This window comes from Mobula hypostoma, chromosome 18 (genome assembly GCF_963921235.1).
Source record: "Mobula hypostoma chromosome 18, sMobHyp1.1, whole genome shotgun sequence".
In the NCBI taxonomy this organism is placed as follows: domain Eukaryota; kingdom Metazoa; phylum Chordata; class Chondrichthyes; order Myliobatiformes; family Myliobatidae; genus Mobula; species Mobula hypostoma.
Window position 1 is genome coordinate 58483931 of NC_086114.1, and position 12236 is coordinate 58496166.

Sequence of the window (12236 nt, forward strand, 5' to 3'; positions counted from 1 at the left end):
TCAGCCTGTAACTCTCCATGTTCTTCCCTCCTCCAAGCCCTTTCCCTCCATTGGAGCTGTGGGAAGATGCCCACTGCTCTGTGTTGAGTGTGGTACCACTGGCACCAGACGTATTAGAAGCTCAGCAATCCTTATTGTGTAAAAGAGTTTAATATAATATTAAGACCAAGATGTAAGAACACTATCCACTGTTTTATCCCAAGAACTTTTGTTGCCACTAAACATTTAGTTTATCTTTACTTCTATTTGTCCTAAAGGTCTGGGGCATCATCAGATCTGAACAACATTAAACTTCCCTGGTATAAATTTGAGAAATGTATTGCAGCTCAGGGGCCACACTTCTTCCAGGTTCAAGTCCAAACCTGTCAAGTCATGCATGCCATGTACATCTTTTACCACCTTATTTATTTGTGTTATCACTATCAGAGAACAATGGATGTGAACCCTAAGATCGCTCGGTTTATTCATTTTCCTTAGCAACCTATTGTTTATTGTACATGCCTTCTGAAAAGGTAGCACCTTGCACTTGTCAGGATAAATTCCATCTGCTAATGCTTGGCCCTACATCCAGGTCTTTGAAATATGATGTATATCATAAGCAACAAGGCTCCCAGCACCAGTCACTGTGGTTCACCCACTGGACTTGGACTTCAAATCAGAAAAGCATCTTTCCACTATAACCTTTGCTTCCTATCTTCAAGACAATTTTGGATTCAATTAGCCTTGTACTTTAACCCTCTGAATCAGCCTCCTATTTGAGACCATGTCAAATCCCAGTCAAAGTCCCTGTAGATACATCCATTGCCTTGTCTTCATCAGTCTTTTTGGTTACCTCTCGAAAAATCTCAGTTAAATTAGTGAGCAGGATTTCTCCTGCATGAAACCTTACTAACTAGTTTTAATCAGACCTTGCCATTCCAAATGTACGTAAATCCTAATCTGTAGAATTATAATTTTCCTTTCATTGTGATGTGAATCTCACCAGCTGTAGTTACCTAATTTATTCCTGCTGCTCTACTTCAAAGTTCAAAGTAAATTAATTATCAAAGTGCGCACACGTGCGTACACACCCTATAAAAAGTATTTATTCCCCCCCCCCCCACCCTGGAAGTTTTCATGTTTTGTTGTTTTACACCGTTGAATCACAATAGATTTAATTTGGCTTTTTTGACACTGATTAACAAAAGGACTCTTTAATGTCAAAGTGAAAACAAATTTCTACAAATTGGTCAAAATTTATTACAATTATTAAAGACAGTAATTGATTGCATACTGTCCCCATTCAAATCAGCATTTAGTAGATGCCTCTTTGGCCCAATTACAACATTGTCTGTGTGGATAAGGTCTCTATCAGCTTTGTACATCTGGACACTGCAATTTTTCCTTATTCTTTACAAAACTGCTCAAGCTCTGTCAGATTGCATGGGGATCATGAGTGAACAGCCTTTTTCAAGGCCAGCCCCAATTCTCAATTGAATTGAAGTCTGGACCCTGACTTGGCCACTCCAAGACATCAGTTTTGTTGATTTTAAGCCATTCCTGTATAGCTTTGGCTTTATGCTTGGGGTCATTGTCTTTCTGGAAAACACATCTCCCAAGTTGCAGTTCTCTTGCAGACTGCATCAGGTTTTTCTCCAAGTTTTCCCTGTATTTTGCTGCATTTATTTTACCCTCTACCTTCACAAGCCTTCCAGCCCTGCGGCAGTGAAGCATCCCCACAGCATGATGCAGCCACCACATGCTTCGTGGTAGGGATGGTGTGTTTTTGATGATGTGCAGTGTTTGGCTTACACCAAACATAGTGTTTAGTCTGATCGCCAAAAAGCTCCATTTTGGTTTTGTCAGACCATAGAACCTTCTTCCAGCTGACTTCAGAATTTTGTACCTGCCTTCTAGCAAACCTTAGCCAAGATTTCATGTGAGGTTTTTTTTTCCCAACAGTGGCTTTCTCTTTGCCAGTCTCCTGTAAAGCTGTGACTGGTGAAGCACCCGGGCAACAGTTGTTGTATGCACAGTCTCTCCCAACTCAGCCAATGAAGCTTGTAACTCCTCCAAAGTTGTCATAGGTCTCTTGGCCTCCCTCACCAGTCCCTTTCTTGCACGGTCACTCAGTTTTTGAGGATGGTATGCTGTAGGCAGATTTACAGCTATACCATATTCTTTCCATTTGATGATTTATTTAACCGTACTCCAAAAGATACTCAGTGATTTGGAAATTGTTTGTATCCATCTCCTGACTTGTGCTTTTTAATAACCTTTTCATGGAGTTGCTTGGAGTGTTCTTTTGTCTTGGTGTAGTTTTTACCAGGATAGCGACTCACCAGCAGTTAGATCTTCCAGATATAGGTGTATTTTTACTGCAATCAGTTGAAGCACCTTGACTACACACAAGTGATCTCCATTTAACTAATTATGTGACTTCTAAAACCAATTGGCTGCACCAGTGATGATTGATGTGTCATATTAAAGGGGTGAATACTCATGCAATCAGTTATTTTGGGGCACTGTGCATTAAACAAAACATTGAAAATGATAGGGAAACACCAGACAGGATTGTGTGAGGAATGTCAGGAAGAGGAGTCAGTAGAACATGTAGTTCTGAGTTGCAGGAAGTATGGGATACAGAGAGAGATGATGAGAAATAAATTAAGGGAGTTGGGGATGCCGGAATTCACATTAAAAGGGTTGCTGGGCATGGGTGAGAGAGCACAAGTCCGGGTATTTTTAGCGTTTTTAAGGGGTACGGGGGTTTTTATAGAATATGACAAATAAACAGGAATAGGATACTAAGATGGTCAAAGTTGGGAGGGTGAAGTGTAGGTTTGTATATATATATATATATATATATATATATATATATATATATGTGTGTGTGTGTGATTGGGTGAAGGGATTTAGAATGTATGTCTAGTGCACATTCTGGAGCAGAGGGTGGTGGTAATGCACCATTAAGCTGGATGCCAACCGCCGTAAAACAAGATACAGACAGACAGACAATCAGTTATTTTGTGTTTAGTATTTGGTATTAATTTAGATGACTTTATAGAGATCTGTTTATCTGTTTTCACTTTGACATGAAAGAGTCTTCTTCTGTTGACCAACGCCAAAAAACGCAAATTAAATCCACTAATTCAATGCGCATATATATCTGTGCAAATACAAAAAGAGAAAAAGCAATAAATATTGAGAATATGAGATGAAGAGTTGTTGAAAGTGAGTTGTGGTTGTGGGAACAGTTTGGTGATGTGACGAATGAAGTTATCCTCTCTGGTTCAGAGGCCTGATGGTTGAGGGGACCATTCCTGAACTTGGCAGTACCACCTTCTGGATGGCAGCAGTGAGAAGAGAGCATGGCCTGGGTGGTGGGGTCCTTGGTGACGGATGCTGCTTTCCTGCGACAGCGCTCCGTCTAAATGTGCTCAGTGGTGGGGAAGGCTTTACCGCTGTAGACTGGCCTATTACTTTCTTTTTTGTAGGCTTTTTCATTCAAGGCCATTGCTGTTTCCAAACCAGGCCGTGAACCAACCAGTCAAAATACTCTCCACCACACATTTGCAGAAATGTGTGTCACAGTTTTAGATGACATGCCAAAACTTCGCAGACTTCCAAGCAAGTAGGGCCACTGCTGTGCTTTCTTTGTAATAGCACTTCCATGCTGGACCCAGGACTGGTCCTCCAAAATGATAACACCAAGCAATTTAAAGTGGCTGACTCTCTCCACCTCTGATCTCCCGCTGAGACTAGCTCATAGACCTCCGATTTCCTCCTTGATCTTGTGACATTGAGTGAGAGGTCGTTGCTGTGGCACCACTCAGCCAGATTTTCAATCTCCCTCCTAGATGCTGATTCATCACCACCTTTGATTTGGCCAATGACAGTGGTGTCATCACCAAATTTAAATATGGCATTGGAGCTGTACTTAGCCTCACAGTCTTGTGTATAAAGCGAGCAGAGCAGGAGCTAAGCACACAGCCTTGTAGTACACCTTTGCTAATGGTGACCGTGGAGGAGATGTTGTTGTCAATCTGGACTGACTGGGGTCTGCAAGTGAGGAAATCAAGGATCCAGTTGCACAAATAGGTTTTAAGGCCTATCTCTTGAAGCTTGTAGATTAGTTTTGAGGGGATTATAGTATTGAGTGCCAGGTTGTAGTCAATGAAGAGCAACCTGATGTGTGCTTCTTCGCTATGCAGGTGTTCCAGGGTTGAGTGAAGAGCCATTGAAATGACATCTGCTGTTCACCTCGTGTGACGATAGGCATGTTAGAGTGGGTCCAAGTCATTTCTCAGTCGGGAGTTGAGATGTTTCATCAGCAACCTCTCATGGTGCATGTAAGTGCCACTGGCTGATGGTCGCTGAGGCGGGTTACCATATTCTGAGGCAGCAGTATAAGTCAAGCCTGCTTGAAGCAGGTGGGTACCTCAAATGGTCAACGTGAGAGGTTAAAGATATCAGTGAACACTCCAGCCAGTTGATCAACATAGGTCTTAAGTACTTGACCAAGTACCCCGTCTTGGCTGGATGCTTTCCGTGGATTCACCTATCATGTCAGCCTCAGACACTGAAATCCGGGCTGGCTGGTGGCGCAGTGAGATCAGCGCCGGACTCCAGAGTGAAGGTTCCCGAGTTTGAATCCAGGTCGGGCCACCCCCGAGTACGCCTTCCATCCGTGCCGGGTTGAGTGTCAAGCTAGTCACTTAGCCTCGTAAAAAATACAAGCTTCGAGTCAAGAACGTTCATAACATGACCTGGTTAATCCTGACACCACATGCCAGACAAGAATGGCTGAATGTCTGGTACGACACGCTTAAAAAAAAAAAACTGAAATCCCAGGATCATCAGGGGCTGAGGGAGTTCTTGAAGGTGCCTCCACGTGTTGACAATTAAAGCGAACATAAAAGGCATTGAGCTCATCTGAGAGTGAAGCCTTGTTGTCACCTACGTTGCCTGATTTCCCTTTGTAGGAGGTGATAGCATTCAAACCTGACCACAGCTGTCGAGCATCCTTGAGTGATTCAACCTTGTTCCGGAATTATCACTTTGCATGTGAGATGGCTCTCTGGAGATTGTACTGGAACCTCTTGTATTTTACTTGGTTGTCGGACCTGAATGCCACTGGCGTGGCATACAGCAGGTTCCCATTTCCATGGTTTATCCAGGGCTTCTGGTTGGGGAAGACTGAATGATTTTGTGGGGACACGCTCGTCTACAACTGTTTATATAATGTCTGTGACAACAGTCGTGTATTCGTTCTGATCCTCTGAGTCCTTGAAAACAGCTCAGTCCACCGACTCAAAACAATCCCGTAGCCACTCCTTTGTCTCCCGTGACCATCTCTTTGTTGCCCTTATCTCCAGAGCCTTGCTCTTTAGCCTCTGCCTGTATGGATGTGGACAGCTAAGTGATCAGAATTCCTGAAATGCTGTCTAGCCATTCCTAATTGTAGTATCGTAGTGCTCAAGTGTTTGGGACCCCTGGTGCTGCAGGTGTTATGTTGATGATAATTGAGATTTCTTCACATAAGCTGATTGAAATCCCCGACAATGATTTGAAAAGCAATGGGTTAGGCTGTTTCTTGTTTGCTGATGGTTGCATTCGGTACTCCAATGCCTGCTTAACGTCAGCCTTTATCAGTATGTAGACTGGGGTCAGAATCACGAGGGAGAACTCTCTTGGTTAGTAAAATGATGGCCACTTAATCATTAGATGTTCCAGGTTAGGGGAACAAGATTGTGATAAGACTGCGGTGTCTGAGCACCATTAAGGGTTTATCATGAAACCCAAACCCCCATCTTTCACCTTCTCCAAATCAGCAGTTTGGTCCATTTTGTGTATTGAGAAGTCTTTGGGTCTTTCAATGTATCCAGCATGTCCAGATTGAGCCATGTCTCCGTGAAATAAAGAATGCAGCAATTCCTCATTTCCCTCTGATACAGCAGTCTTGCCCTTGGGTCCTCAATCTTGTTCTTCAGCAACTGTACTTGAATAAAGGAGAGTATTTGGAAAATATTGGGTAACTACAGCTGGTAGCTAACTTCTAACTCCTGGCACCTCACCTTTGGCTGACAAAGATGCAAAAATCTATGTCAGATCCTCAGCTATCTCCTCCCATGCTTCCCATAAGAACCTGAGATGGATCTCATCAAGCTCTTTTAATTTATAAACTTTGACATCCATTACATCTCACTTCCTCTTTTTTTTTTAAATACTGACCTTGTACAGATTATCCACATACTCTTACGTGAACAACAACTTCTGCTTGGTGAATACAGATAAGAAGTATTCATTTAGAACCTTGTCCACATTACCTAGCTCCACACCTGGATCACCCGTTTGGTCCCTGGCTACCCTCTTGCTACTGACATATCTGCTGAATGTCTTGGGATTCTCTTTAATGTTATGTACCAAGAATATTTCAATGCCATGTTTTCCCTCCTAATTTCTTAAATTCGCTCCCATATATTCTATATTCAAGAGACTCCCCCCCCCGCCCCGCAATCCCAGTTGCCCATGCCTGTAACCTGCTTCCTTTCATGACTGTGTGCCTAGCGCAGCTCCAGTGTCTTATTCAAGTTTGCTGATGACATCACTGTTATGGGCTGAATCAAAATAATGATGAATCAGTATATAGGAGGGAGATTGAGATTCTGGCTGAGTGCCGTCATAGCAACAAACTCTTCACTCATGTCAGCAAGACCAAGGAACTGACTATACACTTCAGGTACAAAGAAAGCACAGCAGTGCCTCTGCTTCCTTAGGAGTTTGTGGAGAATTGGCATGACATCTAAAACTTTGCCAAACTTCTATATATGTGTGGTGGAGTGTATATTGACCGGCTGCATCACAGCCTGGTATGCAAGCACCAATGCACTTGAAAGGAAAAATCCTACAAAACGTAGTGGATACAGCCCAGTCCATCACGGGTAAAGCCCTCCCTACCATTGAGCACATCTACAGAAAATCCTGTCACAGGAAAGTAGCATCCATCATCAAGGACCCCTACTACCCAGGTTCTGCTGCTTTCAGAAAGTAGGTACAAGAGCCTCAGGACTCTTACCACCACGTTCAGGAACAGTTACTATCCCTCAGCTATCAGGCTCCTGAACCAAAGGGAATAACTTCACTCAACTTCACTTGCCCTCTCATTGAAATGTTCCCACAACCAATGGACTCATTTCAAGGACTCTTCAACTCATGTTCTCCTTTTTTATTCTATTTATTTATTTATATTTGCACTTGCGCAGTTTGTTGTCTTCTGCACTCTGGTTGAATGCCCTAGTTCAGAGGTCTTTCAGAGGCATTCATTTCTAGAGGAATAGCGTATATGAGCAGGGATGTGATGTTGAGGCTCTATAAGGTGCTGGTGAGACCTCACTTGGAGTACTGTGGGCAGTTTTGGTCTTCTTATTTAAGAAAGGATGTGCTGACGTTGGAGAAGGTACAGAGAAGATTCACTAGAATGATTCCGGGAATGAGAGGGTTAACATATGAGGAACGTTTGTCCGCTCTTGGACTGTATTCCTTGGAGTTTAGAAGAATGAGGGGAGACCTCATAGAAACATTTCGAATGTTAAAAGGCATGGACAGAGTGGATGTGGCAAAGTTGTTTCCCATGATGGGGGAGTCTAGTACGAGAGGGCATGACTTCAGGATTGAAGGGCGCCCTTTCAGAACAGAAATGCGAAGAAATTTTTTTAGTCAGAGGGTGGTGAATCTATGGAATTTGTTGCCACGGGCAGCAGTGGAGGCCAAGTCATTGGGTGTATTTAAGGCAGAGATTCATAGGTATCTGAGTAGCCAGGGCATCAAAGGTTATGGTGAGAAGGCGGGGCAGTGGGACTAAATAGGATAAAATGGATCAGCTCATGATAAAATGGCGGAGCAGACTCGATGGCCGAATGGCCTACTTCTGCTCCTTTGTCTTATGGTCTTATGGTCTTTCATTGATTCTGTTATAGTTACTATTCTATAGATTTGTTGAATATTCCCACAGGAGAAAGAACCTCAGGGTTGTCTGTGGTGGGACATGTATGTACTTCGATAATAAAATTTCCTTTGAACTTTGAACATTGAACTTCTTTTAACTTGATCAATCCTTCAATACTCTGTAATGCAAAGTTTCTAATCTTGCCTTGCACGCTTACCAGAACATGTTGTCCCTAAATTCTTACTAATGTCATTTTAAAAGACGTGCACTTTATCACCTTACCTGCATGCATCTTCTCTCAATCTATTTTGCTGCGTCTTCTCTTACAGTATTGAAATCAGCCTTGGGACCTTAAATTGAGGACCAACCTTTCCCTTCCTATAGGCACCTTGTAACTTACAGAATTATGGTCACTGTTCCCATAGTGTTCTGCCGCACACAAGTTTTATTTATTAGGATAAGGTTGGGTGTTGTCTGCAGTGCAGGAGGAAGATATTCGTCACACCAATTTTATGTTGATTCATAGAGTGTCCTATTCCATAGCCTTCCTGATGCTCTATTCTTTTACATATGCCCTTTACCTCTGCTCTGATTGTCCTGCCACCTGTCTACATTTGGGGAAATGTGCAGCAGTCAATAAATCTACCAACAATGTGGCGTATTGGGACATGGCAGCAAACAGGGGAAATTCATGCTGTTAATTGAAGTGTTTCATAATACAGCAGAGACCAGGGTAGAAGTCAGGTCTCTGAAGAAGCTGCTGCACTGCTTGTGAGTTTTGAAGCATAGGAATATTTACCACTTTTTTGGCAATCCCTCCCTGGTCACTTAAGAATCATGTATAGTACTACCAAGCGTAGAGGAAACTTGCATTTGTATATTGCTTTACACAGGGTATTCCATACTTCATCAATGGATCCTTTCTGAAGTGCAGTTCACCCAGAGATATTTTACTGAACCAGTAAGGATCAAACAACTAGTAGTTTTGTGCCTTTGCTATTTCCCTGACCTCTCCTTCCTGACCTGAAACTTCTGTCTTCTGTTTGAATTTGGAGTGATATTCCACTGATGAGCAGAGATGTACTTTGACTGAAATATTTATGCCATTTTTATAACAGGATTCTGTCTGACACTTCGGTAATTCTTCCTTGGTTGACCTCTCTTTTTTGTCTCTTAGTTATGCAGCTGTGAACCTGGGTGCTGAAGACAATACTTTCCCAAGATCTTTTAATTCATGCTTGACTGAATAACAAATTGTTATCAACTTTCTACTCAGGCTGAGAAGGTCATAAAATAAGCTGTTATAAACTCTTGCCCAGGCTAACGAAATAAACTGCTTGCAATCGTCTTTAAAAAACTGACAAATACATTGCTGTCAATCAGATAATCTGTCAAAGCTGACAAATATGCTGCTACAAATCCCTGCTAAAACTAAAGAAAACGAGCTTTCCCAGACTTACTTAAAGCTTCTAAACATTTCACTTTCTGATCCTAACTTAAAACAACTTACAGCTTTCCAATATTCCACTACTGGAGTACATGACCCACAGTATAACTGGGTCCACAACAGAACTAGGCTCTCTTCACATCCCATGTGTTAAGTATTTTTGCAGCATTATTCATATTTATTTCAAGGTACTGTTTCATAATTTAAAGCAGTGGCTCCCAAACTTTTTTTTTTTTGGGTTACCACCCCATTGGCTCCCAGACCTTATCCCCAGTGCTGCCCTCTTCCTTTCCAGCCATTACATAAAATCTATAAAGAATTTTGATTTACGATGCACAGTGGAAGAAAATGGGAATTCAAAGCATTAACAAATAATTGCAAACATTATTCAAATCCATTTAAAACTACAGTAAAAATAATTTTCATCAACAATTTTAGAGTGTACCTTAGTAGTCTATTGCTTTACTGCTTTTTCACCTTTGAGTGAGATGGATATGTTTGGTCCAGTGATATCAGCTTCTCAATATCGGACTGAATGTTTCTCAGAAGGATTCTCAGATCACCACATTCAGTAATTTGCAGTCTGTTTCGTTGCTTTGAAAGAAGTTGGGTGACTGCACTGAAACTGTGCTTCACTAAATGCGATGTTGGAAAGGCAATAAAGACCATCTTGACCTTTGTCCATGGTGCAGGATGGCATTCAGAGGTGTCTCTGCAGCCAAAAGTCTTTCTGGTTTTTTGAACCCCAGCCTCAGCTCAAAGTCATTTTATTGCGAGATCAGTTCTTCCTCCATGCCTTCCCGTTAATTCCTCATTATAAGTGTTCAGGAATGGATTTATTATCCAATCTGGAATTTGGATCGTGACATGTCTTTATACAGCTCACCCAAGTGGGCACAGTATACTTGAAGATCATCATTTGGTATTCTTTCTCTTGCAACTCAGAGAGGCTCGGAAATTGGAAGAGATCACAATGACCAATGTTGCACTTAAATAGTTAACTTGGACAGACGTGTAGAGACAACTGATTTGACTTTGATAAAATTCATGTCATTTCCTTGCAATTGAAGATGGATTTCATTAAACTTTGCAAATAATTCTGACAAATAAGCAATGTCATACCTAATATTTTTAAGTTGATTATTAAATGAAGCATTTGAGTCTTCAGAAAATTTTATCACAGTTTCAGAAAGTACATGAAAGCATCTTAGGCAGTTTTCTTTTGCAAGCCACGTGACTTCTGTCTGCAACAGCAAGCATTGAAACTGTTCATTATTCTCAATATAAAGCTCTCGAAATAGTTAAGAACTGAGAGCATGGGACTTGATTTTGTTTACTGCTGTGATAACAGTACTTAATGATTTGTGCAACTGATCACTTAGGTTTTTGTGACAGGATGTTGTCTGTGCATTTCACAGTGAGTGGTAAACGTGTTGGCCAGAGCTGTTTTCAAGAAAGTAATATCCCCGCAATGGCGTCCAGTCATTGATGGTGCTTTATCTGTTGCACAAGCTAAAGTGTTAGTGAGCTGAATGTCCTTCTCTTTGAAAAATTGCTCAACAACCCAAACTATTGACTTCACCTTTGTATGTTTCTCGTCGCCTTGCAAATAACAACTCTTGAACCAGGCTTTCTTCTTTTATGAGGCAAACACAACCAAAGCAAGGATTCATCCAACTGCAGAGCAAATTCTGTTACCCTAAGTATGTCACACAAAGTGCCTTCCATGTTCTCAGTCACTTCATCTATTTCTCTTTGAACAGAGTTTTTGCCGAGCAGAATCGCTTTAACTATTTGCTCTAGTAACTTATGCAAAACCACACTCAGAACTTGCCTTACTGCTGGCAGAATCAGTTCTTTTCTAATTGTATGGGGCTTTCCAGATTTAGCAATGAGCAATGAATGTTGTATGAATCACGCAAACCATCGCTGTTTTGTTGTGAAGTACTGGCAAACATGTTTTGAAGTGTTTGCCATTTCTGAAAGTTTTCATAAAGCAGCTGAAAATAAGGCGAGTTCTTGTTTGCTTTATCAGAGTGAATTCTCTTCAAATGCTTAAGAGTCTGGATGGTTTCAATGCCTCATTTGAAAAACCTTTTTCACACAACAGACACATTGGCTGCTTTTGGTTGCTTGTTGCTGGTGTAAATTTATATTCCAGTTACTCCACAATATACTGTCTACGGCTCTTTTTTGTTTGGTCTGCTTCTGCCATTTTCATTATGGATTAACAGCCATGCTCAGTGACCTATTGTTTAAGTCCAACCTCAACACTGTGATCAATAAAGGGAAAAGTTATGGCATCATCGTAGCTCAGGCTGAACCTGACTCTGCCTGAAGGTACATAAAGTGGGACAGTGATATCTCAGTTGGGCCATAGGCCAGAGATATGCACTCAAGACCATTCAAAAGGGCAGATTTTAAACTTCGATGCATTTCCTGTGAATTAGAGTCTGGGAATCATACTAGCCAACATTGTAATACAGTAATGAACAACAATAATGCACAGGCCAGGCCAGAAATAACATGATTTCTTCTGATATGCCAAATACAGAAGTGTCACATTTGCCTTTCAACAACCATAGTGCACTTTTAGCAAAGTCTGAGAATGGTGGGTTAACATTCGATGTACTGATTTGGTGATCATTGTAATCAATTATGAGGCACTGAGGATTAAATGTTTATAATAATTAAGTCAGTTTTAAATGAACCCTGTAATTCCTCAGCTTCCCCCCTCCCCCTGCCGTTGAGGAACCCCCCCCACTGCCCACTTTATCTTTATCACTCCCTTCAGAAACTCCCACTGCCCCCAGGGGGGTGGGGCAATATTGCCGACTTTGGGAACCACTGATTTAAAGTAAT

The 12236-nt window shown here is 41.6% G+C and overlaps 1 protein-coding gene across 9 annotated transcripts in view; it reads left to right on the forward strand.

Moving 5' to 3' along the window:
• Positions 1 to 12236, forward strand: part of herc1 (HECT and RLD domain containing E3 ubiquitin protein ligase family member 1) — a 270719-nt gene that overhangs the window by 175890 nt on the left and 82593 nt on the right. The gene's annotated exons all lie outside the window — the stretch shown is intronic.